This window comes from Ranitomeya imitator, chromosome 6 (assembly GCF_032444005.1).
Source record: "Ranitomeya imitator isolate aRanImi1 chromosome 6, aRanImi1.pri, whole genome shotgun sequence".
In the NCBI taxonomy this organism is placed as follows: domain Eukaryota; kingdom Metazoa; phylum Chordata; class Amphibia; order Anura; family Dendrobatidae; genus Ranitomeya; species Ranitomeya imitator.
Genome location: NC_091287.1, coordinates 453,612,553 through 453,640,271, shown reverse-complemented (window position 1 = coordinate 453,640,271; position 27,719 = coordinate 453,612,553). Strand labels below are relative to the sequence as shown.

At 44.3% G+C, this 27,719-nt stretch overlaps 1 protein-coding gene and 1 long non-coding RNA gene across 3 annotated transcripts in view; both read right to left on the bottom strand.

Moving 5' to 3' along the window:
• The window catches only part of CPA6 (carboxypeptidase A6), a 304,313-nt gene that overhangs the window by 239,857 nt on the left and 36,737 nt on the right, over nt 1-27,719 (bottom strand). The gene's annotated exons all lie outside the window — the stretch shown is intronic.
• Nucleotides 14,903-16,746, bottom strand: LOC138641458 (uncharacterized). 2 transcript variants are annotated; one of them, XR_011313850.1, is made up of 4 exons: nt 16,212-16,746; nt 16,061-16,120; nt 15,884-15,952; nt 14,903-15,239 (listed from the first exon to the last, which is right to left on the bottom strand). It is a non-coding gene; the product is annotated as an uncharacterized lncRNA (long non-coding RNA). The 2 variants fall into 2 exon arrangements; XR_011313849.1 differs by lacking the exon at nt 14,903-15,239 and having other exon boundaries at nt 15,784-15,952.

Genomic DNA, 27,719 nt, shown 5'->3' with positions numbered 1-27,719 from the left:
TCCTTCTGTTCTGCGGTTCTCACGGTGGCTGGACCCGGTCGTGACCCTGCTAAGGGGCGTCCAATGAAAATGGTAGTACAGTCTGTCAGTAGTTCGTGACGCCACCTGTGGTGTTCGGTCAGGGCGACCGACGCTGCTGTGGGGTCCGCTGGGGTGAAGGAATGGCAGCTGGATGGTAAACCTTCCCACAGGTGAAGTATGTCCCCAGGGCTTCCCAGTAAGGTGGATGGTGATGGTGTAAGGCGCAGTCAATAACGAGGACACAGAGTTGCAATCTCTTTACCTTTTACTGAAGGCTTCAGTACACTCAGTCCAGAGCATGTTCAACCGGGCTATCAGAGACCGGCCGATCCGATGGGCACATCCAGAGTTTCCCTCGCAAATGGAAATCGTTGCCTACCAATAGCGCCTGTGTGTTGTAGTCCTACCCTTCTGAGCATTCGGAATAGTCCTCACAACTGCTGTTCTCTTTCGTTCGTTCTCTACAGCTCTCTCTCTCGTTCTTTGGTTCCAGATGTTGCTAGTTTCTAACGTCCCCCAGATAAAGTATGGCTTGGACGCCACCCGTTTGACGGGAAGGCTTGGAGGTCTTCCGGGACCCTAGAGACGCCCCTCTCCCAATGTTGCCCCCTATGTCTTTGTAGGTGTAAAAGGTAGACAGCCAACCTATAATCAACTGTCCAGCGGAATTTGAAGTAAGGCCTGAAGTCAGTTACTCCTACGGTGATCCGGCCACTGACTACGCGCCTCAGTAAGATGTTGCCTTCCTCTCTCGGCACGACTCTTACTGGCTCTCCTTTGTGCTGATCTCATTTACACTGTTCCACAATATTCTTCCCCTCTTGTCTCTTCCTTAGGATACCGCCGCAAGGTGTGCAGGCGCGGTTCCGTTACGTTCTGTTCTGTCGCTAGGCACCTGCCAGGTTCCCACGCCTGACAGGGACCCCCCAGTGTCTTCTCCCCGCAACACCCCCTGCCACGGGATGTTGCCTGCTTCCAACCCAGTCAGCCTCTGACTAACTTCCTCCCCAGCACCTAGTTTTACCAGTGTGAGGAGTGGCCCAATAAATAAAGCCTTTTGCTCCCCCTAGTGGCCGGAGTGTGAAGTGTAATGTGTTCTGGTGATACCTGGTCAGGAGAACTCGTTAGTGCTATCGGACGTACCGCTACTCGCCTTGGGGCCATACTGCAACGACCAGGTCTCTGGGGCGCTGCACTAGCAAACTGGAGGCTGTAATATCTGTATGTGCCACAGCCACACACATTCCCTGAAAAGGCAGCCATATAGGATCAAGGGGACCAGGAGAGGGTCGCCCGACAGGACTCAAGGCTGCTGGCTTGTGACACTGTGTGTGAGGCGCATGGCAGGAGGGGGGCGAAGCCAGCACAGAGAGACGGCCTGGGAAGGTACACAAGAAAGGGAGTCTCAGAAAAGTGCACCCAAATTACCTGAGAGCTGGCTGGACCACAGACCCAGAGGACACAGCATCCGGCTGGAAACTAACCATCTGACTGTGAGCAAAGTGAGAAAACTGCACCCTGCTGTGCGTCACCTGCCCTGCACTACAACATTCACCATCAATGACTTAAACACTTTAACTGCCCTGGAACCTAGCTCTACCCGTGGAGAGCTGTAACATCTCTGCTGTGTCATCAACTGCCCCAGGGGACATAAACCGCAGCGTCGGCCATTTTCCTTATTGCCGAACACCACGGGTGGCGTCACAAACTACTCCCCCATAAATTTTATTACCCTTTCAATTCACTTTTATTGGACGCCCAGGGCTACGGACCGGGTCACTGCTGTCGTGACAACCCCTGACGAACTGCCCGACCCAGACTGAGTACCACACAGCTCTAGCGGGCACTCCAGATAGCATTAAGGAGGGGCACAGCATGGGTAAGGTGCAGCATAGAATGGTACAGTGTGAGGAGACAGTGTGAAGAAGGGGCACAGTTTGGAGATGAGGCAGCTTGGAGGGAACATGGAATATGGAGACAGCATGGAGGTGAGACCGCATGCACACCAGTACATTGTATAAATAGGGACAAAGTAAGGTGACCGGGTGAGGGGAAAGAGTATAGCAGTGATAGAGTGAAATAGGAACAGTGTAAGGTTATGTGCACACGTCAGGTTTTTTTCCTGACAAAATTCTGAGAATTCTGCCAGAAATCCGCGTCTTTTTTCGCGCGGATTTCTCGAGGAATTTGCGCGTTTTTGCGCGGATTTTGCGCTGATTTTTTGCGGAATTTTTGCGGTTTTTTTAAATTTTTGTCCGGAATGTCCTTTTTGATATGGAATCTGCAAAAAATCCGCAAAAAGAATGAGCATGTCCGTTCTTTTTGCGGAATGCATTTTTTTTGTGGAAAAAAACGCTAACATATGCACAAAAAATGCGGAATGCATTCTAAAAGATAGGATGCATAATGTTAGCGTTTTTTTACCGGATTTATAGCGTTTTTATTGCGAAATTCCGCAAAAAAAGAAACGCTAAAAATCCGGACGTGTGCACATACCCTAAAGGTCATAGCTCATAAGATTAAAAGTATGGGGGGGAGGGGGGGAAACATGTATAGGACATACTTCATTAAGGGAGGATGCATTGGTGGTTATAGTTCATAAGGGCAGACAGTGTGGTAGTTATAATTTATAAGGGGATGGCAATGTGAAGATTATAATTCATATGGGTAGATAGTGTGGATTCAATGTACTAAAAGAGGTATAGTGTGGGTGGTCATATTTTGTGCAGGGAGGATGGTGAGGGGCAATTATTTTATTCAAGATCAATTATTTATTAAGGGACTAAGTATGGGCAGATATTTTTATACATGAAAAAGGTTTTGTTTTCTATCACATAGCTAGGGAACATGTTAAAAAAATTAATCCCATCTTTGTGTTTTATTATGATGCCAAGAGTCACATTAGTGCACAGCATTGGATGCAATAGCATCAGATGCAATAGGGTAATGCTCCTCAGCTCCTGCTCTGCTGTGAGCGTGATCGGAGTGTCAGTGTGCTAATCCTCTCGCATTAGAGAATCGCAGCACAGGTGCAAAGGAGATGGAGAAAGTAATTTCTCCATCTACTCCTTCGCCAGCACCCGCGGTAATCACACTGCTCTCAGATGACATCAGAGTGCAGTCGGATGTCCCTTAGACTTATATGGGTGTGTGCTGTTTGAAATACGCTGCCAATCACAGCATCTAGCGAACTCTTTTCTCATGCAGACTCGGCATTTCAGAATAAAGGCTAGTCGGCACTGCTCCATAGTATGACATTGCTCCATATGAAACATGGGATAGCACTCGTCCGAGTTATACTCTGGCTGTATGTCAGTATGAGCGAGCCCCTAGAGTCAGGAAAGCAGGAGGAGGTTTCTCCTACATTCTAGACAGACATGAAAGACCCTAAAGATACCAGGTTCTCCTTCAATAGCTGTCAGCTGAATGCTCGTTCAGCTGACAGCTATTCCACTCGATCCCCCAATGCACGTGAACGCTCATTTTGGCTGAATGTGCATATCTTTTCAAAGGGAAAAGGCGACAATAAGCTGCTGCCAGACACTTATGGTGTCAGTTTATCTTCCCTATGAACAAAACGACAGGGCATTTTAATTCAACATACCAGGTGTTTCCCGACATCATGTTCTGGAGGAGAGTGAGAAGACCGCCTTAGGCCGGGGTCACACTGGCGATTAAAACGCCTTGCGCTCGGACCAATGTTAAGCTATGGGGCAGCTCCTAGCAGCCGATTTTTTGTCGGCCGTTTTCCTCGGTCCGTGACAATCGCAGCCGACTCTCGGCTCACTCGCTCCCATATGAGCCTATGGGTGCGAGTGAGACAGCGCAGACCACGGATATCAACTGAGTGCTGTGCGATATACCCTGACCCCAGCAATGGAGGAGACGGAGAAATTTGTTTCTGCGCCTCCTCCGCAGCTGTGCTCCGATCCGCTCTGTGCGGGAGGCTCGGAGCACAGACGCATGACACACGGCTCCCGCTCGCAGCAGAGCAGAAGGCGAGGGTCATTAGCATAGCGCATCCGATGCTCTCGCATGACTCCAGCCTTACACATAAGATCAACATCATAAGGTTTGCTGTGATGTCTATGGCACCTCTTTACCCAGCCTATCATTCTAGTCTGAACTCATCAGAGGCAAGGACGGAATATCATCTCATGAATGAGAATGTGAGCTTTCTAGTTTTATCACGGGTCGTAAAAATACTTTACAACATAAATGTAAGTGGATATATGTCAGTCATTATCACTGAAGTTTATAAATGCTTTATATCATGTAAGAGCAGTTATCACAGGACATATAGATCGTTATTAACATACAGAAGAAATTGTATCATTGGACTGATGTCATCTAGAGTTAATCTATGGCCAACTGCAAATGACATTATGGTGACAGGAAAGCTGAATAAAGCATGATGAACACTAAACAGATCACGGATGACTCAGAGCCAATATGGCTCTTTGTTACTATTTCTGTGAGGAAAGGTAAAGGTCTCTGCAAGAAGAACAGATTCAGACACAGCTGACCCAACATGACTCGGAAACTAATTCATCCGACTTATTTGTTTGATTTAATTTTTGGTAATTTCTGAGGGATTCTGGCTCCTGACATAAAACGTTTCCTAAATTCCTGATCATGAGCACAGACCCTTATGGCTCTACCCCTTGGTAATTTGTTACCAATAGAATAATTATAAATTGCATGAAGGGTCTGATCCAGAAAAGAGAAGTGCACAGTGTACAGAAAGCTGCCAATCAGAGGTGTGGGCGGGATTATACAGAGCTCAGCATTCAGAGAACTGCTTGATCTACAGCAGATAAAATAGAGATCTTATCAAAACTGAAGCAAGCAGCCCAGTAAGTGCTATATGACTGAAATCAGGGTCTCTGCCCCTATTTAATGCTGTTATCAGATGGGGTAGCAAAAACCCGGTGACAGATTCACTTTAAGAGGTCAGGTCAGGCAGGAAACTCTAATTATTAAAATAGAATTCAACAAGTTTATAGTTATGGAAGGAAAATCCCACTCAAAAAATGCAACGTGCATATTCGTTGCAGATACCATTAAACAAATATTTGACTTGGTTAACTATAGACTCCCACTAATCCTAAATACAGGGGCCAGCAGTCCCATATACAGTATAGACATACTGATGTAATGATTTGTACTCTGCAGCCTCTAGTTCCTGAATTGGTGACTGATCGCCATCTAGTGGTGAATAATATTACATTTGTGTCCTATTTAGATTTTGTTCCATATTTAAAGCGTAAGTGACTGAAAACCTTAAAATACTGATATTATTCAGGTCATCCTCGATAACCCATTATCTCCATATGGCCTTGCTCACATCTGCGTAAAAAAAATCACTCCAATGTTGATCCAGAAAAGTAGGATGAGTGTCATTCGTATGTTTACCCTGGTTACCATTGTAAATGTAAAAAAAACAAACGCTACATACTTACATTCCGGTGTCTGTCTCCCGGCGTCAGCTTCCCTGCACTGTGTCAGCGCCAGCCGGCTGTAAAGCAGAGCACAGCGGTGACGTCACCGCTGTGCTCTGCTTTACGGCCGGACGGCGCTGACACAGTGCGGGAAGCTGACGCCGGGGGACACGACAGACACTGGAATGTAAGTATGTAGTGTTTATTTTTTTAAACTTTTACAATGGTAACCAGGGTAAACATTGGGTTACTAAGCGCGGCCCTGCGCTTAGTAACCCGATGTTTACCCTGGTTACCTGGGGACTTCGGCATCGTTGGTCGCTGGAGAGCTGTCTGTGTGACAGCTCTCCAGCGACCACACAACGACCTAAACAGCGACGCTGCAGCGATCGGCATCGTTGTCTATATCGCTGCAGCGTCGCTAAATGTGACGGTACCTTTAGTCTTTCTATGGGACTTTCATTTTAGCACTCTTCTCACTTTTATAAAGCATTGCAATGCATGAGCACTAACGAGGTCTAACGCGCGATCTTCACGCCAAAGTTGCGTTTCATATGACGCGTTCAGCACCATTTCTCAGCCAATGAAGGAGGACGCAGAGTGTGGGCAGCGTGATGACATAGGTCTCAGTTCCCACCATCTTAGAGAAGGGCATTGCAGTGATTGGCATGCTTTCTGCGGTGTCACAGGGGCTATAAAGGAGCGTGCACGCTGACCGCCATTTTACTTCTGCCGATCTGAGCATAGGGAGAGGTTGCTGCCGCTTCGTCTGAAGCAGGGATATTGTTAGGAAGGGAATATTAACCCCCAAACCACTTGTGCTGTAGCGATTTCCACTGTCCAACACCACCTTTTCTTTGCAGGGACAGTGGAGGCTAGATTTCTGTGCATCAGCTCTGTAGCTTATAAGGCTCCCTGATAGCTGCATTGCTGTTTGTACGCCGCTGTGCAAACCAACTGCTTTTTTCAAAGCAAAAATCCTATGGCTCCTTCTTTTCTGCACAGTTCTCTTGTTTCTTTGTCCACACTTTTGTGTGCGGCAGTCCATTTTATTGCTGCCATACTTGTCCTTTGATCATTGTAGGGAGATGGAAATTCTACTACAGCCCTTGTATTTTTTTGATATATCTGCCAATCACTTTCTGCCACTCAAACTGTGTAGTGTAATACAGTGGGCCTGATTTTTTCCTGCATTCTCCCACACATAAAAAAAGGGAGATTTATATTGCCACTGAGTGCATCCGCGTCAGTCCTGTTTGTGGCATCTGTCATCCACTTTCTACCACTCAAACTGTGTAGTGTAATGCAGTGGGCCTGATTTTTTCCTGCTGTCTCCCACACATAAAAAGGGAGATTTATATTGCCACTGAGTGCATCTGCGTCAGACCTGTTTGTGGCATCTGTCATCCACTTTCTGCCACTCAAACTATGTAGTGTAATACAGTGGGCCTGATTTCTTCCTGCTGTCTCCCACACATAAAAAGGGAGATTTATATTGCCACTGAGTGCATCTGCGTCAGTCCTGTTTGTGGCATCTGTCATCCACTTTCTGCCACTCAAACTGTGTAGTGTAATACAGTGGGCCTGATTTTTTCCTGCATTCTCACACACATAAAAAAGGGAGATTTGTATTGCCACTGAGTGCATCTGTGTCAGTCCTGTTTGTGGCATCTGTCATCCACTTTCTGCCACTCAAACTGTGTAGTGTAATACAGTGGGCCTGATTTTTTCCTGCATTCTCCCACACATAAAAAAGGGAGATTTATATTGCCACTGAGTGCATCTGCGTCAGTCCTGTTTGTGGCATCTGTCATCCACTTTCTGCCACTCAAACTGTGTAGTGTAATACAGTGGGCCTGATTTTTTCCTGCATTCTCCCACACATAAAAAAGGGAGATTTATATTGCCACTGAGTGCATCTGCGTCAGTCCTGTTTGTGGCATCTGTCATCCACTTTCTGCCACTCAAACTGTGTAGTGTAATACAGTGGGCCTGATTTTTTCCTGCTGTCTCCCACACATAAAAATGAGAGATTTATATTGCCACTGAGTGCATCTGCGTCAGTCCTGTTTGTGGCATCTGTCATCCACTTTCTGCCACTCAAACTGTGTAGTGTAATACAGTGGGCCTGATTTTCCCAGCAGTCTCACACACCTATAAAGGGAGATTTAAACTCACAACAAGTTTACGTACACCTTCTAACTGGTTTTACAGTACCATATAATGTTTGTTAGTTTGGTTACATTTTTCCAAGAATGAGGAAGTCTGGTGGAAGAGGTCGTGGCTGTGGGCGGTCATTGCCAGATGGTAATGATGGTAGTGGTGGTGGAGCATCGGGTGGTCATGGGAAAAGCAATATAGCACCTAAGTCTCAAGTTGGTGAGCCAGCGTCATCGTCTGGCTACACAAGGCCTCGAATGCTCCCTTTTCTGGGAGTAGGAAAACCGCTTTTAAAGCCGGAGCAGCAGGAACAAGTTTTGCTTTCCTTGCTGACTCTGCCTCTAGCTCTTTCTCCTCCTCTTCGGAAAGTGCAAAATTTAAAAGCAGCGCGTCGTCAGTGGATGCTCCCGGTCAGGAACAAGTCACTTCCTTGTGTCCTTCACCCAGAACAACAGAGAAGGATGCGTCAGGCGACACAACAGATTACTCCATGGAGCTCTTTACACATACCGTGCCTGGGTTAGAAAGGGAAATTGTTAACAGGCCATGCCCATTACAAGATGAATTGGACATGGAGTGCACAGATGCACAGCCACAGCTAGATTATTATGCTGTTCCATTGACTCAGATCACAACATTGCCCTCGCAGTGTACTGAGCCAGAATCTGACCCTTATGAGACTATGGTGCCCCGTCCCGAACGCTATAGCACCGGTTTACACAGTGACACAGAGGAAGATGCACAGGACATAGAAGAGGAGGTGATAGATGACCCAGTTGTTGACCCCGATTGGCAGCTATTGGGGGAACAGGGTGCCGCCGGCAGTAGCTCTGAAGTGGAGGAGGATGAGCCGCAGCAGGCATCAACATCGCAACAGCTTTCATCTGGCAGGCCCGTATCTGGCCAAAAACATGTGTCAAAACCAAAAACAGTTGTAGGACAGCGTGGCCATCCGGTTAAAGTAGCTCAGTGTGCAATGCCTGAAAAGGTATTCAATAGTAGGAAGAGTGCAGTCTGGCAATTTTTTAAACAAGATCCAAATGATCAGTGCAAAGTCATCTGTAAGAAATGCTCAAGGACCTTCAGCAGAGGTCAGAATGTGAAAAATCTAAATACAAGTTGCATGCGTAGACATTTAACCACCATGCACTTGCAAGCCTGGACTAACTACCAAACGTCCCGTAATGTTGTTGCACCCTCTCACAATAAAGCTAGTCAGCAACGCTACATTCCTTCCCTCACTGTAAGCCCACTGTTTACGACACCACCTGCAGCAAATGTGGAGCTTTTGTTGCAATGCCAAAGCAGTCAGGGAATCACCAGGTTCGTGGTAGGAAACACTGTATGTAGGCCAACTGCAAGAATACCATCACCAACCCTCTCTCAGTCTGCCATGTCCACCATCACCCCCGCTAGTTCCACCATATGCAGCTCTCCAGTCCAGCTCACCCTACAAGAGACTCTCGTTAGGAAAAGGAAGTACTCATCCTCTCATCTGCGTACACAGGATTTGAACGCCCACATTGCTAGACTAATCTCGTTAGAGATGATGCCCTACCAGTTAGTTGAAAGCAAAGCTTTCAAAGCCCTGATGGACTACGCAGTACCACGCTACGACCTACTCAGTCGACACTTCTTTGCGAGAAAAGTCATCCCAGCCCTCCACCAGCATGTAAAAGACCGCATTGTCCATGCACTCAGGCAATCTGTCAGTAGAAAGGTGCACCTCACAACAGATGCATGGACCAGTAGGCATGGACAGGGACGTTACGTGTCCATCACGGCACACTGGGTTAATGTGGTGGATGCAGGGTCCACAGGGGACAGCCAACAGCCATATTGGGACCGTTCTGCCTAGCCCACGGTCTAGGAAACAGTTGGCTGTAGGCGTTCGCCCCCGCTCCTCCTCCTCCTCATCCTCCAGCAGAAGCGAGAGCTTGCCACAGACCGCAGTCGCACGACCACTCCATCCACAGGTGCCACTGTTGCACACGAGGTGTCCCATTATGGATCAGCTAGTGGCAAGCGTCAGCAGGCTGTGTTGGAAATGAAGTGTTTGGGCGACAATAAACACACCGCGGAAGTTCTGTCCGAGTTCTTGCAGCAAGAAGCTCTGTCATGGCTGGGCAGTGTACATCTTTAGGCAGGCAAGGTAGATAGTGATAACGGAAGGAATTTTATGGCTGCCATAGCCCTTTCACAACTGAAACACATTCCTTGCCTGGATCACATCTTGAACCTGGTGGTGCAGTGCTTCCTAAAAATTTATCCGGGGTTACCCGACCTGCTCCTGAAGGTGCGCAGACTTGCTCGCACATCCGCTGTTCGCCCGTACACTCCAGCTGTATGCAGAACCATCAGCGATCTTTGAAGCTTCCCCAGCCTAATAATCAACGTTGCAACAAGGTGGGACTCCACACTGCACATGCTTCAGAGGCTGTGCGAACAGAGGCGTGCTTTTATGTATTTGTGGGAGGATACACATACACGGGCAGGCAGTTGGATGGCAGACATGAAGTTGTCAGGTGAGCAGTGGTCAAAGCTACAAGACCTGTGTCAAGTCCTTCAGTGTTTTGAGGAATGCACACGTCTGGTTAGTGCAGACGATATCATCATAAGCATGAGCATCCCCCTAATGTGTTTGCTGATGCAAAGTTTGACGCACATAAAGGAGCAGGCGTCTGCAGCAGAGGAAGAGGAAAGCCTTGATGACAGTCAGCCATTGTCTGGTCAAGGAAGTCTACTAGATGAGGTGGCGGGCGAAGAGGAGGAGGACAAGGAGGATGATGGGGATGAATATTTTTTGGATGAGGAAGCTTCTCAGGTGGCAATAGAAACTGGTGGCGTTGCAAGGTCAGGTTCAGGGTTTTTGAGGGAGACAAGTGACGTTGATTTGCCAGAAAGTGCTCCTCAACCCAGCACAAGCAGTGAATTGACACCTGGAACATTGGCCCACATGGCGAAATATGCCTTGCGTATCCTAAAAAGGGACCCCCGCATTATAAAAATGGTGACCGATGACGATTACTGGTTTGCCTGCCTCCTGGATCCACGCTATAAAGGGAAATTGCTAAATATCATGCCACATGAGAACCTTGATCAAATATTGGCAACCAAACAAGCAACTCTTGTAGACCGTTTGATTCAGGCATTCCCAGCACACAGCAGTGGTGATGGTTCTCACACGAGCTGCAGGGGGCAACATGGCAGAGGTGTTACAGGTGCACAAATCAGAAGTGGCGTTGGACAGAGGGGTTTTCTGACCAGGTTGTGGAGTGATTTCGCAATGACCGCAGACAGGACAGGTACTGCAGCATCAATTCAAAGTGACAGGAGACAACATTTGTCCAGTGTGGTTACTAACTATTTTTCCTCCCTTATCAATGTTCTCCCTCACCCGTCATTCCCATTTGATTACTGGGCATCCAAAATAGACACCTGGTCTGAATTGGCAGAATATGCATTGCAGGAGCTTGCTTGCCCAGCAGCTAGTGTGCTATCAGGAAGAGTATTCAGTGCTGCTGGTTCAATACTGACCAAAAAAAGGAGTCGTCTGGCTACCCAAAATGTTGATGATCTTCATTAAAATGAACCAATCATGGATTTCTAATTATTTTGCCCCACCTTTCCCCACTGACACCTAGCTTTCCTGTAAAAAGGTCTTGCTTTTGGACTGGTCTTACTGACTATTCCAATCTCCTAATTTGCAGCTGCTGTATGTCCAGCATACAACATTTTTACACCTCCCTAAATGGGCTGACTCCCCCCACGGGGCCGTGGTCACCACTTGGTGCAAGCACCCGTGAGAGTGCCGTTTGTCTGAAGAGGTGGGTGTGCCCACTTTTGGGCGACGGCACTGGCACAGGGTCCCTCATAGTACAATGAAGTGTCTCTGGTGGTGGTGGTGTGCACCCAACGTCAGACACACCGTTGTAACATGAGGGGCCCTGGGTCAGTACCGCCGGCCACGAGAGAGTGTCCCCCCCAAGCTCAAACATTGCTCTACCAGTTGCAAAATTATCTCTCACTGCTCTACCACTGTTTAGTCTATGCGGTTAAATCCTTCAATGGCAGTGCCAATACCAATTTGTTGACATATATGATGCTAGTAAAAATATTCAGGGGCCCTGTCCTACATTTACACCAGTTAATACTTTGCACCAAATACCACTGTCTGCAAGTCAGCAGAGGAGCCCACCCCTGTACCTAGGTACGCCACCTGTTTATTTGTTAAATTTTTTTTTTGCCAGACATTAACCTCAATTTATTATTTTGGCCTACTAACTGTGTCAGACATTCCTTCCAATTGTCCTCCGCTGACCACACCAATGCTGCCTGTGTACCCATGGAACCTATGTAAATCTGCATCGAGCCAACTTTTTTATTTTAGGCCTAGTAAGTCTGTCTGCGGTCCCTCCTTCCAATTGTCCTCCGCTGACCACACCAATGCTGCCAGTGTACCCCTGGAACCTATTTAAAAGTGCACAGAGCCTACTTTTTTTATTTTAGGCCTAGTAAGTCTGTCTGCGGTCCCTCCTTCAAATTGTCCTCCACTGACCACACCAATGCTGCCTGTGTACCCCTGGAACCTATTTAAAAGTGCATAGAGCCTACTTTTTTATTTTAAACAAAAATATGCTTTTGGCACTCAAAGAGTCTATTTATTATTCAGATTTATTAAGCAATAAATTTCCAAGCAGACAGTAGTAACGTTTCGGTCATAACATTGACCTTCATCAGACTGAAATGTACAAAAAGAAAAAAACAGTTACATAATATAGATTAAAATACATCCATAAAAATGAATATGAACCACCAACAAGAATAACCGATACAACAGAAAAACTTGACACTTGCTCCTAAAACTGTGATAGAAAGATACCACTTGCTGAGACTTTCTCCATAGAGATACAGTCTGTAATTTTACTGAGTGACACAAAGAGGTTCATATAGGAAACTAAATGACTTAGTAACAAAAATCATCATGACACTGGTACACAACCTGGAAAAAAACTAGAAAAAAACTAGAAAAAAATCTTACCCCAATGTCAGCTAGGAATAGGTTTATTTTCAAGATAATATCAGTGAATAAGAACACCCAGGGTGACATTGGGGTAAGATTTTTTTCTAGTTTTTTTCTAGTTTTTTTCCAGGTTGTGTACCAGTGTCATGATGATTTTTGTTACTAAGTCATTTAGTTTCCTATATGAACCTCTTTGTGTCACTCAGTAAAATTACAGACTGTAACTCTATGGAGAAAGTCTCAGCAAGTGGTATCTTTCTATCACAGTTTTAGGAGCAAGTGTCAAGTTTTTCTGTTGTATCGGGTATTCTCGTTGGTGGTTCATATTCATTTTTGTTGTATCTATGATGTGTCTAATATGGATGTATTTTAATCTATATTATGTAACTGTTTTTTTCTTTTTGTACATTTCAGTCTGATGAAGGTCAATGTTATGACCGAAACGTTACTACTGTCTGCTTGGAAATGTATTGCTTAATAAATCTGAATAATAAATAGACTCTTTGAGTGCCAAAAGCATATTTTTTGTTTATATATAAGGGGAGTGGTTGCCCTCTTCTTTTGAGCACCACTAAATATAAAGAGGAGTGACGTGTCATTACTATACTTTTTTATTTTAGGCCTAGTAAGTCTGTCTGCGTTCCCTCCTTCCAATTGCCCTCCGCTGACCACACCATTGCTGCCCGTGTACCCCTGTAACCTTTTTTAAACTGCTTTGAGACAACTTTGTGGTGTAAGGCTAGGTTCACATTGCGTCAAGTACATGGCGTTAAACGGATGCGTTAAACGAAAGTACAGAAACGGAGCAAAAATATGTGAAATTCGTCGTCACGGTAACGCTAGCGTTAACGCATGTGATCGCGTTTTTTCATTTTGATGTCCGTTTACGAAGTATCCGTTTGTCTGCGTTTGTCACTGTCAATAAAGTTGTTCTTTTTTTTTTTTTTTCCCTTTTGTCATTGTCGGGTGTGGGCACAGACTCATTCTCCATTTTGAAAGCATTGAGTGAACTTCTGCTAGCAAGATGTTTGTGTCTGAGCTCGTCAGATTTCGCTTGATGCGTTAAAGTTAAAGTCATACAAGAATCTGAAATTTGAAACAGTTTACTAAATGTTTTTGTATTTTCCCAACAAACTGTTGGTACACAGGTGTAACATATGATATCCCATAGGGATGAAAAAAAAAAGGAAAATAGAAATTAACAACAAAACCCCCCCCCAAAAAAAAATTCCAACGCGGTAATTGCACCTGGCTGTGGACAGTGAACTGTACTAAAGACTTTGGTACTGCACGGGAGTATTGTCTGCCCAACTATATGATGGACTGCTACATTGTCTTTGAGGTTCCACGCTCGTTTCACCCCGGCCTCTATATTGAGGGTTGTAGGGCGGCATGTCCAGTCTTCTTCTTCCCGATGGAGCGGGTTCCTCGGTGCCCACAAATTCCTCTACAAGCTCGTTAAGTCTTTGTCGAAACATAAGGTTTCTATGTGCCGGGATATTTTGTACTACAGGCACATAGGATAATAAAAGTAGCTTCCACTCATTAGCAGAGTAGACAGACTCGCGTGCTTGCAGCTCGGTAATTTCTCGTCTCAGGTCTTTGAGCTCACTGCGACACATGTCCTCTATCCGTTGGAGTCCATCCACGATAATTGCATCTGCTTCATCTTTTTGAGATGCTCGCTTGCGTCCACGCTGTGATTGCAACCGGGCACTCACACCTGCAGCAACAGTGCTTCTATCCGCAGATCGTGGCTCGCTGATGCCAGACACATCTTCAGGTTGCGTTGGTTCCACTGAAGAAGGCTCAAGTTCCTCTGCTGGTCTAGGAGCAGCGGTACTGCATATCGTGCTGTAACCCAAAAACAAAAATTACTTATTTTCCTTTAAACAATTTAGTCTCGCACACAGACCTTCTTGTACTTACGAGCGCTGAGACACTGTTTTCTGAAGAAAGAGCAGTTGGTCATAATGCACATACGGTGTCACCCGTTTGCCACTTGATCCGCTTGGTGCATTCTGACTGTTCCGGTAGTCACGGACAAAGCGATCGCGGATGGACTTCCAACGGGTATGGACAGCATCGGCTTTAAATTTAAAAAAAAATAAAAAATATATAAAAATAGTAGATTGTGTTAAGATATAGGAAAAATTGTTCATAGTTTGCTACGATAGTTGATATATAAATAGTAGATAGATAGTTGTTAGATAAGAAATAGTGTAGAAATAGTGTATAGATAGATAGATATATAGTGTACAGATAGTTGATAATTGAGAGATAGATAGCAGACAACAAGTGGATAGGTTGATAGGATAGAAATTTTTTTTTTTTTTAAACATTTTCCGATGTTACGTCACCAATATTTACCAATTTTTTTCTTTGAGGTTGTCGACTTCTCCATGTATCGGGGATCAAAGTGACAGATTATTTGATCCCACAACTTCCGGTTCTTCACGATGTCATGGTGGGAGCTGTCGCTCTGGTCCCATATGGAGGGGTTGGCTTCCACAAGGTTAATAAGTGTCTCATTGTGGATAGTCAATGGCTCTTCGTCAACGACAATCCTTTTTTTTTTTTGTCGCTGACTTGGACTATGTAAACACAAAACGTTATGTTGATAGTGTCAATTTCACTGGATGGCCATATTCATATATACAGAGATAGATAGATACATAGATATAGCAATATATATATATATAGATAGATAGATAGATGTAGATAGATAGATATACATTGATAGATAGATAGATACATAGATATTGATAGATAGATATATAGATAGATAGATAGATAGATAGATAGATACATAGATATTGATAGATAGATATATAGATAGATAGATAGATACATAGATAGATAGATAGATATAGATTGATAGATAGATATTGATAGATAGATATATAGATAGATAGATACATAGATATAGATAGATAGATATATAGATAGATACATAGATATAGATAGATATAGATAGATAGATAGATAGATAGATAGATACATAGATATTGATAGATAGATATATAGATAGATACATAGATATAGATAGATATAGATAGATAGATAGATAGATAGATAGATACATAGATATTGATAGATAGATAGATACATAGATATAGATAGACAAATAGATGGAGCGATAGATAGTTGATAGATAGTTTATAGATATAGTAGATAGAAAGTGAATAGATAGATTGTTGGTAAATATTGGATAGAATATTTCTAGTTTTATATTTACCACTGGCAGTTGTGGCGACGACAGACGTCTAGGGACCTTTTTTCTTTTTTGTCCTCCTTGTGCCACAACCTATTGTGTATGTAAAATGTAAAAAAAAATATTTTAACATTAAATAATGTTAACATTCATTGGATCAATAAATTTATGCCTGAAAAATTCAACATGTGTGCTATGTACCTTTGTTGTTTTTGCGTGTTTTTTGGGGGGAGGTCTAACAGCCTCGGGCTCAGAAGACTCCTACTCACAATAAAACAATAAACAGGATTGTTATGCCTAGCTCAATACAATGGAGTTTCACACAACATGGTTTTTTAAAGTGCAAGCCTACCGACTCAGAAGAAAAAATCGCAGACACGCTGCTGCTGCTGACATCTGTATCCGACATCTGTGTGCAACAAAACAATACATTTTTAGTACACACACATCCGACGGACATTACAGACTCCCATGATGTATACAGAGATATATAATATATAGAAATGTACTTACAATTTATAAGAGCTACGGCAAAACACTCTGTCACGTGCAGGAGACTTTGTGTGAGTGGGATATTTTAATGGCCGAAGTCACATTTCCTGTCACATGACCACATGTGACCACCCTCAAACGCTATTAAAACGTGTGGTTCTATTTGGAAATTTTTCATGATTTGCGTCTGACTGCGTTTGCCATAGCCTTCTATGGCAGAATGAACGCTTCCGTTAGTAGTGCGTTAGCTTGGCCGGACCCGAAAACGCTGCAAGCCGCGTTGAAGGTCCGTCAGAAAAAAAACGTTATGTGACAAACGCATACCAATTTAGGGATGCGTCACGATGCGTCAGACAATGCAAGTCTATGGGCGCGTTAGTATGTGCGTTACATTGCGTTTTTACTACTTAAAAACGAGTCCGTTAGACGGACACACCTAGCGCAATGTGAACCCAGCCTAAGGCCTACTACCTGTGTCTGTCTGCGCCGCTCAATACAGCTGTCCTCCTCTTAAGAAAGCTGAGCTTCAATTGTCAGGTTTTCAGCCTATCGGAATTTGAAAACTGCATTGGGACTACTAGTTTGGTTGGGGCCTACTAACGGTGTCTGCCGCTCCTTGGTGTTCTCCTGGTTTTTTTCCATTAGCTTCAATCTTCAGGCTTTCGTCCTATGTTTTTTTAAATATTAAACTGCATTTGGCCTACTAGTTTGGTTGGGGCCTACTAACGGTGTCTGCCGCTCCTAGGTGTTCTCCTGGTTTCCTTTCCTGAGCTTCTATCTTCAGGCTTTCATTAAGTAGCTATTAGATTACACTGCATTTGTCTTACTAGTTTGGTTGGGCCTACTAACAGTGTCTGCCGCTCCAAGGTTTTCTCCTGGTTTCCTTTCCTGAGCTTCTATCTTCAGGCTTTCATTAAGACGTTTTAATATAACACTGCATTTGGCCTACTTGTTTTGTTGGCCCTACTAACGGTGTCTGCCGCTCCTTGCTGCTCTCCTCCACTGAACAAAGCAGTGCCGCCTGTTTACTACTGTTACCAATTTTGAACTGCATTTAGCCTACTTACTGATTTGGGCCTACTCACTGTGTCAGCCTCTCATTACAGTTGTCCTCCACTGAAAAAAGCAATGCCGCCTGGTTAGTCCTGTTACCAATTTTGAAATGCATATAGCCCACTTTATTATTTGGGCCTATATCTGTGCTTCCTCCTCATCCTGTCTATTGCCCAGCCAGTGATAGATGAGTCTTCTGGTACATTGACCCAGACCACTACATTCCCCTTACACGCTACACAGCCAGAAACTGACCCTGCTGAAAGTCAGGTTCCCCTTCCCGCATACTATACCACCTTATACGGGGACAAAGAGGAAGGTGCAGATGAAAGTGCAGGTTCCTTCATCAGGTGAGGGGGGGAAAACTCATTGGCGAAGTCACTGGCACAGGGCCCCTCATAGTACGCAAAAGTGTCGCTGCCGGTGGGAGGCGCCCCCGCCGTGCAAACACACCACTGTACTTTGAGGGGCCCTGTGCCAGTGCCAATGCGAACGAGTGGGCCCCCCCCTGCTTGCTCAGTATCATAGCACTTGCAAAGTTGAAATACTTACCTCTCCCCGCTCCACTGCCGTAACGTGGTCCATGTTTCCTGGGCCCACTAAATACTTGAACCAGCCCTACCCCCCACAACTTTAGCCAAATGACCCCCAATGTCCAATGCCTAACTATTATTATAAGGTAAATTAAGATTGACAAGCTTCAGTAACAAGAATGGATGTTTTTGCCATTAAAATGGGCACTGTAGGTGTTTTCCTTGCCTCCACTTACTGCCGACTATGCTTCCCATTTAACTTTGACTTGCATTGGGTTTCGTGTTTCGGTTGATCCCCGACTTTTCGCGATAATCGGCCTATTTCACTCGACTCGACTTTTGAGATAGTCGGGTTTCGCGAAACCCGACTCGATCCTAAAAAAGTAAAAGTCGCTCAACCCTTATGGCCACTGAATCACTTTCACACTGTTCTTTAAAAATGCAACAGTGGCTTTTGAGGAGTGTTTTGAATCATTGACATATTGGATAAGTGCTTGTCTACCAAGGGCGTGATGGCAGCATCTTCTCTTTTTAATACAGAACATGACTTCTTTAAATTCATGACACCGTCAATGAAATGTAGCTTTCCGACACCAGGAGCACTCATGCAGCCTCACATAAGCACACTGCCACCACCATGTTTCACTGAAGGCACCATACATTTTTTGTTGTACTCCACATAATTAGACTTTCCTTTGGTTGAATTCTTGTTATTTAGAATTTTGCAATCTAAACATTAGCTTTGATCCTAACACTTTCATTTGGGTGTACTCATTTTTTCAATACAGTCTTGAATTAATTTGTTAGGAAAGTTTACTTTTTGGGTGTGAAAAATAACAAATCTGATTTGCAAAAAATTACCCATATTTGCGGGAGTATTTTGAAGTATGGTATTTCATAGAAAATGTTAATTCTGAAAGGAAATCTGTTAAGGTGTACATATTTCACTTAATATTAATTTTCACAAAAACTATAACAAATTATACAAAAATAGTTGATGCCAATAAATTATATAACTTCCCTTTATGGAGTGTAGCGTATTATTTCCTGGAAAGCAGCACTATTCACTGTGTCCAGGAAGGTTTAGTGCTGGGGACAGCCGTTAAAAGCATGTGGAATTTCTCTGCACAATTAGATGTACTGTATTCAAAGGGATTGCATAATATTCTGAATATGTATTCTCAGCACAGTGTGCTCCTATGTTCTAAAGCTTAGGTGTCAACATAAGACTTTTAGGATGATGGAATTTCTTTTTGTCGTATAAATGATATTGCATGTGTAATAATATTTCAATTCTTTTTCCAGCGCTTCTGTATACGTGTTCAGTAAGTGGAAGCTGATTGATACACTGATGACTTAAAGCCATCTTGACACTTCAAAACTTTAACCCTATCACACATGTGCAATTTTCCATTTTTGCATTTTCATTTTTTTGTTCCCTTTCTTCCCGCAGCCATAACGTTTTAATTTTTATATCAATATAGCCGTATGACGGCTTGTTTTTTTGTGAGACAAGTTGTACTTTTGAATGACACCATTGATTTTACCAAATAGCGTACTGCAATATGGGAAAAAAATCCAAGTGTGGTGAAATTGCAATTCCATAATTGCTTTTGGGTTTTTTATTTACCATGCTGGAAATATGATTCACCAGGTCAGTATAAGTATGCAGATACCAAACAAGTATAAATCCGAAATTAGGAAGAAAAAATAATAATAATTTGCTTATATCGCCATATTCTGAGACCCAATGCATCTCCATCTTTCATGATCTGGGGCTAGGTGAGGGCTTATTTTTTGTACTTTGAGCTGCCATTTTTATTGTTACCTCTCTGGAGTACATACAATGTTTTGATCTCCTGTTATTGCATTTTATTGCAATTTTACTGCTGTAAAATAACATTATTCTGGTGTTTTGATTGTTTTTCTCATTACACCGTTTACTCATCTAATTAATTTACTTTATATTTTAATAGATCGAACATTTCTGAACACAGTGATACCATGCGTATTTTTTATTTTTTTTGTTAACTTTATTTTTACTTTTTTTATTTTCTTCAATAGTCCCCTTAGGAGACTGAAAGCTGCGATCATCCGATTGCCTGTACTACACATAGCAGGGCTTCAGCTCTGCAATGTGCAGCAGAAATGATTGACAGCGGCATTTAACGGGTTAACAGCCATGGGTGGATCTCATTGTCTGAGTCGGCATGGACACGACCTTTGACGTACATATATGTCAAAGTTTGTGAAGGGGTTAACCCCTTCACCCCCGGAGGTATTTTTGGTTTTGCGTTTTCGTTTTTCGCTCCCCTTCTTTCCAGAGCCATAACTTTTTTACTTTTCCATCAATATGGCCATGTGAGGGTTTTTTTTGTGTGGGACAAATTGTACTTTTAAATGACATCATTGGTTTTAGCATGTTGTGTATTAGAAAACAGGAAAAAAAATCCAAGTGCGGCAAAATTGCAAAAACAGTGCAATCTCACACATGGGTTCACTAAATGTTAAAACTGGCCTGCCATTATGATTCTCCAGGTCATTAGGAGTTCATAGACACCAAACATATGTACAGTAGGTTCTTTTTTATCTAAGTGGTGAAAAAAAATTCCAAAGTTTGCTAAAAAAAAAAAGGAAAGCGCAATTTTCCGATACCCGTAGCGTCTCCATTTTTCATGATCTTGGGTTGAGTGAAGGCATATTTTTTGCGTGCTGAGTTGGTGTTTTTAATGATACCACTTTTGTGCACATTCGATCATTTGATCGCCTGTTATTGCATTTTAATGCAATGTCACGCTGACCAAAAACGTAATTCTGGGGTTTTGATTTTTTTCTTGCTACACTGTTTAGTGATCAGGTTAATCCTTTTTTTTATTGATAGATCGGGCGAGTCTGAACGTGGTGATGCCAAATATGTGTAGGTTTGATTTTATTTTTATTATTTTATTTTGATTGGGGCAAAAGAGGGGTGATTTCAACTTTTATGTTTTTTTGCTTTTTTTCATATTTTGAAACACATTTTTTTTTACTTTTGGCATGCTTCATTCAATAGCCTCCATGGGAGACTAGAAGCTGGCACAACCTGATCGGCTCTGCTACATAGAAGCGATGATCTGATTGCCTCTATATAACAGATTTACTCACTTGCTATGAGCGCCGACCACTGGGTGGCGCTGACAGCAAGTGGACACTGACAACCATAGAGGTCTCCAGGAGACCTCCGGTTGTCATGCCAACACACTGGTGACCCGCGATCACGTGACGGGGGTCACTAGTGTGCGTGTTTCCAGCGCGATTTGCCGGAAGCGCTTGTGAAATGCCGCTGTCAGCGTTTGACAATGGCATTCACAACTTGATCACCTCTGCTACATAGAGGCAATGCTCAGATCGCCCCTATGTAGTAGAATTACAGAATTGCTATCAGCGCCAGCCACAGGGTGGCGATCATAGCAATCTGGCATCAGCAACCATAGAGGTCTCAAGGAGACCTTTGGTTGTCATGCCAACTCACTGCTCACTGCTGACCCCAGATCATGTGACGGTGGTCAGCAGTGCATGTATTTCCAGGCCGATGGCCGGAAGTGCACGTTAAATGCCGCTGTCAGAGTTTGACAGCGGCATTTAACTAGTTAATAGGACGTTGCCCAAACACACAGTGCTGCCTGCTTTAGTTCTTCTCCCACACTTTGTGACCGACACCTGTATGTTTGATTAGGCTACTTTCACACTAGCGTCGGTACGGGCCCGTCGCAGTGCGTCGGGCCGACGTACCGACACATTCTGTGAAATAAAATCACAACGGGGCAGAGGATGCAGTTTTACAACGCATCCGCTGCCACATTGTAAGGTCCGGGGAGGAGGGGGCGGAACTGACGGACCAAAAAACATTGGATGGAACGTTTTTTTGTCCCGACAGACTGCAAAAACACAACGCATCCGTCGCACGACGGATGCGACATCTGGCAATCCGTCGCAGTGCGTCGCTAATGAAAGTCTATGGAGAAAAAATGCATCCTGCGGGCAACTTTGCAGGATGCGCTTTTTCTGCAAAATGACGCATTGCGACGTACGTTGTACAATGCTAGTGTGAAAGTAGCCTAAAGGCACAGGAATTTATCTCAGTATCTTTTGTGCTGAACACTTTTCCTGATGCCAGGCATCAGGCACCTACTGTTGTGAGTTCTGTTTTTGGGCTCCCTCTGGTGGTTACTGATGGTACTGGGTGACTTGTGTTCTCTGCGGTCTCTGGTGTCCACCTGTTCCATCAGGTTATGGGAGTTTCCTATTTAACCTGGCTTTTTTGTCATTTCCTCGCCGGCTATCAATGTAATCAGCGTGTCTTTTTACCTCTGCTCCCTGCGTCTGTTATCTTCAGGACAAGCTAAGTTTTGATTTTCCTGTTCCACGTTTTGCTTTATTTTTGTCTTAGTCCAGCTTGCTGATATGTGATTCCTTGCTGCTGGTTGCTCTAGTTGGCTGAAATTACTCCTCATGTTCCATGAGTTGGCACATGAGTTCAAGTAATTTCAGGATGGTTTTTTGAGGGGTTTTTCGCTGACCGCGCAGTTCACTTTTGTATCCTCTGCTATCTAGCTTTAGCGGGCCTCATTTTTGCTGATTCTATTTTCATAACTACGTTTGCGCTTTCCTCTCATTTCACCGTTATTACATGTGGGGGGCTGCTATTTCTGTGGGGTGTTTCTCTGGAGGCAAGTGAGGTCTGTGTTTCTTCTAATAGGGGAAGTTAATCCTTCGGCTGGCGCGAGACGTCTAGGAATCATCGTAGGCACGTTCCCCGGCTACTGCTAGTTGTGTGTTTAGGTTCAGGATCGCGGTCAGCTCAGGTTCCATCACCCTAGAGCTTGTTTTGTTTTTGTGCTTGTCCTTTTGTGATTCCCCTGCCATTGGGATCATGACAGTATAGCCGGCCCTAAAAAATTGGTCATCGTTTTGGCTGAAGTAGGAGGAAAAGTAGTCTGAGGAAGTTTTTTTTTTTTTTGTTTTCCCCTCCTCAGTGTTTTCTGCCTAGCCTTAATTGCAGCTTGGCTTTTTTTTTTTCCTCCTCTTAATCCTTGAATGGCTCTGACCACAGCTGTTTATCATGGACGTCCAGAGTTTGGCTTCCAGCCTGAATAATCTTGCTGCTAAGGTTCAAAATATACAAGATTTTGTTGTACATACGCCTATGTCTGAACCTAGAATTCCTATCCCAGAGTTTTTTTCTGGAGATAGATCTAGTTTTCTGAATTTTAGGAACAATTGCAAGTTGTTTCTTTCTTTGAAATCTCGCTCCTCTGGAGACCCTGCTCAGCAGGTCAAGATTGTTATATCTTTCCTGCGGGGTGACCCTCAGAATTGGGCATTTGCATTGGCACCAGGGGATCCTGCGTTGCTCAATGTGGATGCGTTTTTTCTGGCATTGGGTTTGCTCTATGAGGAACCTAACCTAGAGATTCAGGCTGAAAAAGCTTTATTGGCTCTCTCTCAGGGGCAAGATGAAGCAGAAATATATTGTCAGAAATTTCGGAAATGGTCGGTGCTTACTCAGTGGAATGAGTGCGCTCTGGCTGCAAAATTTAGAGATGGCCTTTCTGAGGCCATTAAAGATGTTATGGTGGGGTTCCCGGCGCCTACAGGTCTGAATGAGTCCATGACTATGGCTATTCAGATTGATCGGCGTTTACGGGAGCGCAAACCTGTGCACCATTTGGCGGTGTCTTCTGAACAGGCACCTGAGATAATGCAATGTGATAGAATTCAGTCCAGAAGTGAACGGCAAAATTATAGGTGGAGGAATGGATTGTGTTTTTATTGTGGTGATTCAGCTCATGTTATATCAGCATGCTCTAAACGCACAAAAAAGGTTGATAAGTCTGTTGCCATTGGTACTTTACAGTCTAAGTTCATTCTGTCTGTGACTCTGATTTGTTCATTATCATCCATTTCCGTCGATGCCTATGTGGATTCAGGCGCTGCCCTGAGTCTTATGGATTGGTCATTTGCCAATCGCTGTGGGTTTAGTCTGGAACCTCTGGAAGTTCCTATTCCTTTGAAAGGAATTGACTCTACACCTTTGGCTATGAATAAATCTCAGTACTGGACACAAGTGACCATGCGTATGACTCCCGTTCATCAGGAGGTGATTCGCTTCCTGGTACTGTATAATTTACATGATGTCTTAGTGCTTGGTCTGCCATGGTTACAAACTCATAACCCAGTCCTAGACTGGAAAACAATGTCTGTGTTAAGCTGGGGATGTCAGGGGGTTCATGATGATGCATCTCCGATTTCTATCGCTTCATCTACTCCTTCTGAGGTTCCGGTATTTTTGTCTGATTATCGGGAGGTTTTTGAGGAGCCTAAGCTCAGTTCGCTTCCTCCTCACAGGGATTGCGATTGTGCTATAGATTTGATTCCTGGCAGTAAATTCCCTAAAGGTCGTTTGTTCAATCTGTCAGTGCCAGAGCATACTGCTATGCGGAATTATGTTAAGGAGTCCTTGGAAAAGGAACATATCCGTCCATCTTCGTCCCCTTTGGGAGCAGGTTTTTTTTTCGTGGCCAAAAAAGATGGTTCCTTGAGGCCTTGCATAGATTATCGTCTTTTGAATAAGATTACAGTCAAATATCAGTATCCTTTGCCATTGTTGACTGATTTGTTCGCTCGCATTAAGGGGGCTAAATGGTTCACTAAGATTGATCTTCGGGGTGCGTATAATCTTGTGCGGATAAGGCAGGGTGATGAGTGGAAAACCGCATTTAATACGCCTGAGGGCCATTTCGAGTATTTGGTGATGCCTTTTGGACTTTCTAATGCTCCTTCTGTCTTCCAGTCTTTTATGCACGATATTTTCCGTGAATATCTGGATAAATTTATTATCGTGTATTTGGATGATGTTTTGGTTTTTTCTGATGACTGGGAGTCTCATGTTCAGCAGGTCAGGAAGGTGTTTCAGGTCCTGCGGGCCAATTCTTTGTTTGTAAAGGGTTCTAAATGTCTCTTTGGAGTCCAGAAGAATTCCTTTTTGGGGTATATTTTTTCCCCTTCTACTATTGAGATGGATCCCGTCAAGGTTCAGGCTATTTGTGACTGGACGCAGCCTACATCTCTTAAGAGTCTACAGAAGTTCTTGGGCTTTGCTAATTTTTATCGTCGCTTCATAACTAATTTTTCTAGTGTTGTTAAGCCTTTGACGGATTTGACTAAGAAGGGTGCTGATGTTACTGATTGGTCTCCTGCGGCTGTGGAGGCCTTTCGGGAACTAAAGCGCCGGTTTTCTTCTGCTCCTGTGTTGCGTCAGCCAGATACGTCACTTCCTTTTCAGGTTGAGGTTGATGCTTCCGAGATCGGAGCGGGGGCGGTTTTGTCACAGAGAAGCTCCGATGGCTCAGTGATGAAGCCATGTGCGTTCTTTTCTAGAAAATTTTCGCCCGCTGAACGGAATTATGATGTTGGTAATCGGGAGCTTTTGGCCATGAAGTGGACATTTGAGGAGTGGCGTCATTGGCTTGAGGGTGCTAGACATCGTGTGCTGGTCTTGACTGATCACAAAAATTTGATGTACCTTGAGTCTGCCAAGCGTCTGAATCCTAGACAGGCTCGTTGGTCACTGTTTTTCTCCCGTTTCAATTTTGTGGTTTCATACCTGCCAGGTTCAAAGAATGTGAAGGCGGATGCTCTTTCTAGGAGTTTTGTGCCTGACTCACCTGGAAATTCTGAGCCCACTGGTATCCTTAGGGATGGGGTGATTTTGTCGGCTGTCTCCCCAGACTTGCGACGTGCTTTGCAGGAGTTTCAGGCGGATAAACCTGATCGTTGTCCGCCTGAGAGACTGTTTGTTCCGGATAATTGGACCAGTAGAGTCATCTCCGAGGTCCATTCTTCTGTGTTGGCAGGTCATCCTGGAATATTTGGTACTAGAGACTTGGTGGCCAGGTCTTTTTTGGTGGCCTTCCTTGTCGAGGGATGTGCGTTCTTTCGTGCAGTCTTGTGGAGTTTGCGCTCGGGCTAAGCCTTGCTGTTCTTGGGCCAGTGGATTGTTGTCACCTTTGCCTATCCCGAAGAGGCCTTGGATGCACATTTCCATGGACTTTATTTCGGATCTCCCTGTCTCTCAAAAAATGTCCGTCATATGGGTTGTGTGTGACCGCTTTTCTAAGATGGTTCATCTGGTACCCTTGCCTAAGTTACCTTCCTCCTCTGAGTTGGTCCCTCTGTTTTTTCAAAACGTGGTCCGTGTTCATGGGATTCTGGAGAACATCGTTTCTGACAGGGGATCCCAGTTTGTGTCTAGATTTTGGCGGACGTTCTGTGCTAAGATGGGCATTGATTTGTCTTTTTCGTCTGCATTCCATCCCCAGACGAATGGCCAGACGGAACGAACTAATCAGACTTTAGAAATTTATTTAAGGTGTTTTGTTTCTGCTGATCAAGATGACTGGGTTTCCTTTTTGCCGCTTGCCGAGTTTGCCCTTAATAATCGGGCTAGTTCTGCTACCTTGGTTTCTCCTTTCTTTTGTAATTCGGGGTTTCATCCTCGTTTTTCCTCTGGTCAGGTGGAGCCTTCTGATTGTCCTGGAGTGGACATGGTGGTGGATAGGTTGCATCGGATTTGGAGGCATTTGGTGGACAATTTGAAGTTGTCCCAGGAGAGGGCTCAGCAGTTTGCTAATCGCCGTCGCCGCGTGGGTCCTAAACTTCTTGTTGGGGACTTGGTGTGCTTGTCTTCTCGTTTTGTTCCTATGAAGGTCTCTTCTCCTAAGTTCAAGCCTCGGTTCATTGGTCCCTATAGGATCTTGGAAATTCTTAACCCTGTGTCGTTTCGTTTGGATCTCCCGGCATCGTTTGCTATTCATAATGTGTTCCATCGGTCGTTGTTGCGGAAGTATGAGGTACCTGTCGTTCCTTCGCTTGAGCCTCCTGCTCCGGTGCTGGTGGAGGGTGAATTGGAGTATGTTGTGGAGAAGATCTTGGATTCTCGTGTTTCCAGACGGAAACTCCAGTATTTGGTCAAGTGGAAGGGTTATGGTCAGGAGGATAATTCTTGGGTGATTGCCTCTGATGTTCATGCTGCCGATTTGGTCCGTGCTTTTCATAGGGCTCATCCTGGTCGCCATGGTGGTTCTCGTGAGGGTTCGGTGACCCCTCCTCAAGGGGGGGGGTACTGTTGTGAGTTCTGTTTTTGGGCTCCCTCTGGTGGTTACTGATGGTACTGGGTGACTTGTGTTCTCTGCGGTCTCTGGTGTCCACCTGTTCCATCAAGTTATGGGAGTTTCCTATTTAACCTGGCTTTTTTGTCATTTCCTCGCCGGCTATCAATGTAATCAGCGTGTCTTTTTACCTCTGCTCCCTGCGTCTGTTATCTTCAGGACAAGCTAAGTTTTGATTTTCCTGTTCCACGTTTTGCTTTATTTTTGTCTTAGTCCAGCTTGCTGATATGTGATTCCTTGCTGCTGGTTGCTCTAGTGGGCTGAAATTACTCCTCATGTTCCATGAGTTGGCACATGAGTTCAAGTAATTTCAGGATGGTTTTTTGAGGGGTTTTTCGCTGACCGCGCAGTTCACTTTTGTATCCTCTGCTATCTAGCTTTAGCGGGCCTCATTTTTGCTGATTCTATTTTCATAACTACGTTTGCGCTTTCCTCTCATTTCACCGTTATTACATGTGGGGGGCTGCTATTTCTGTGGGGTGTTTCTCTGGAGGCAAGTGAGGTCTGTGTTTCTTCTAATAGGGGAAGTTAATCCTTCGGCTGGCGCGAGACGTCTAGGAATCATCGTAGGCA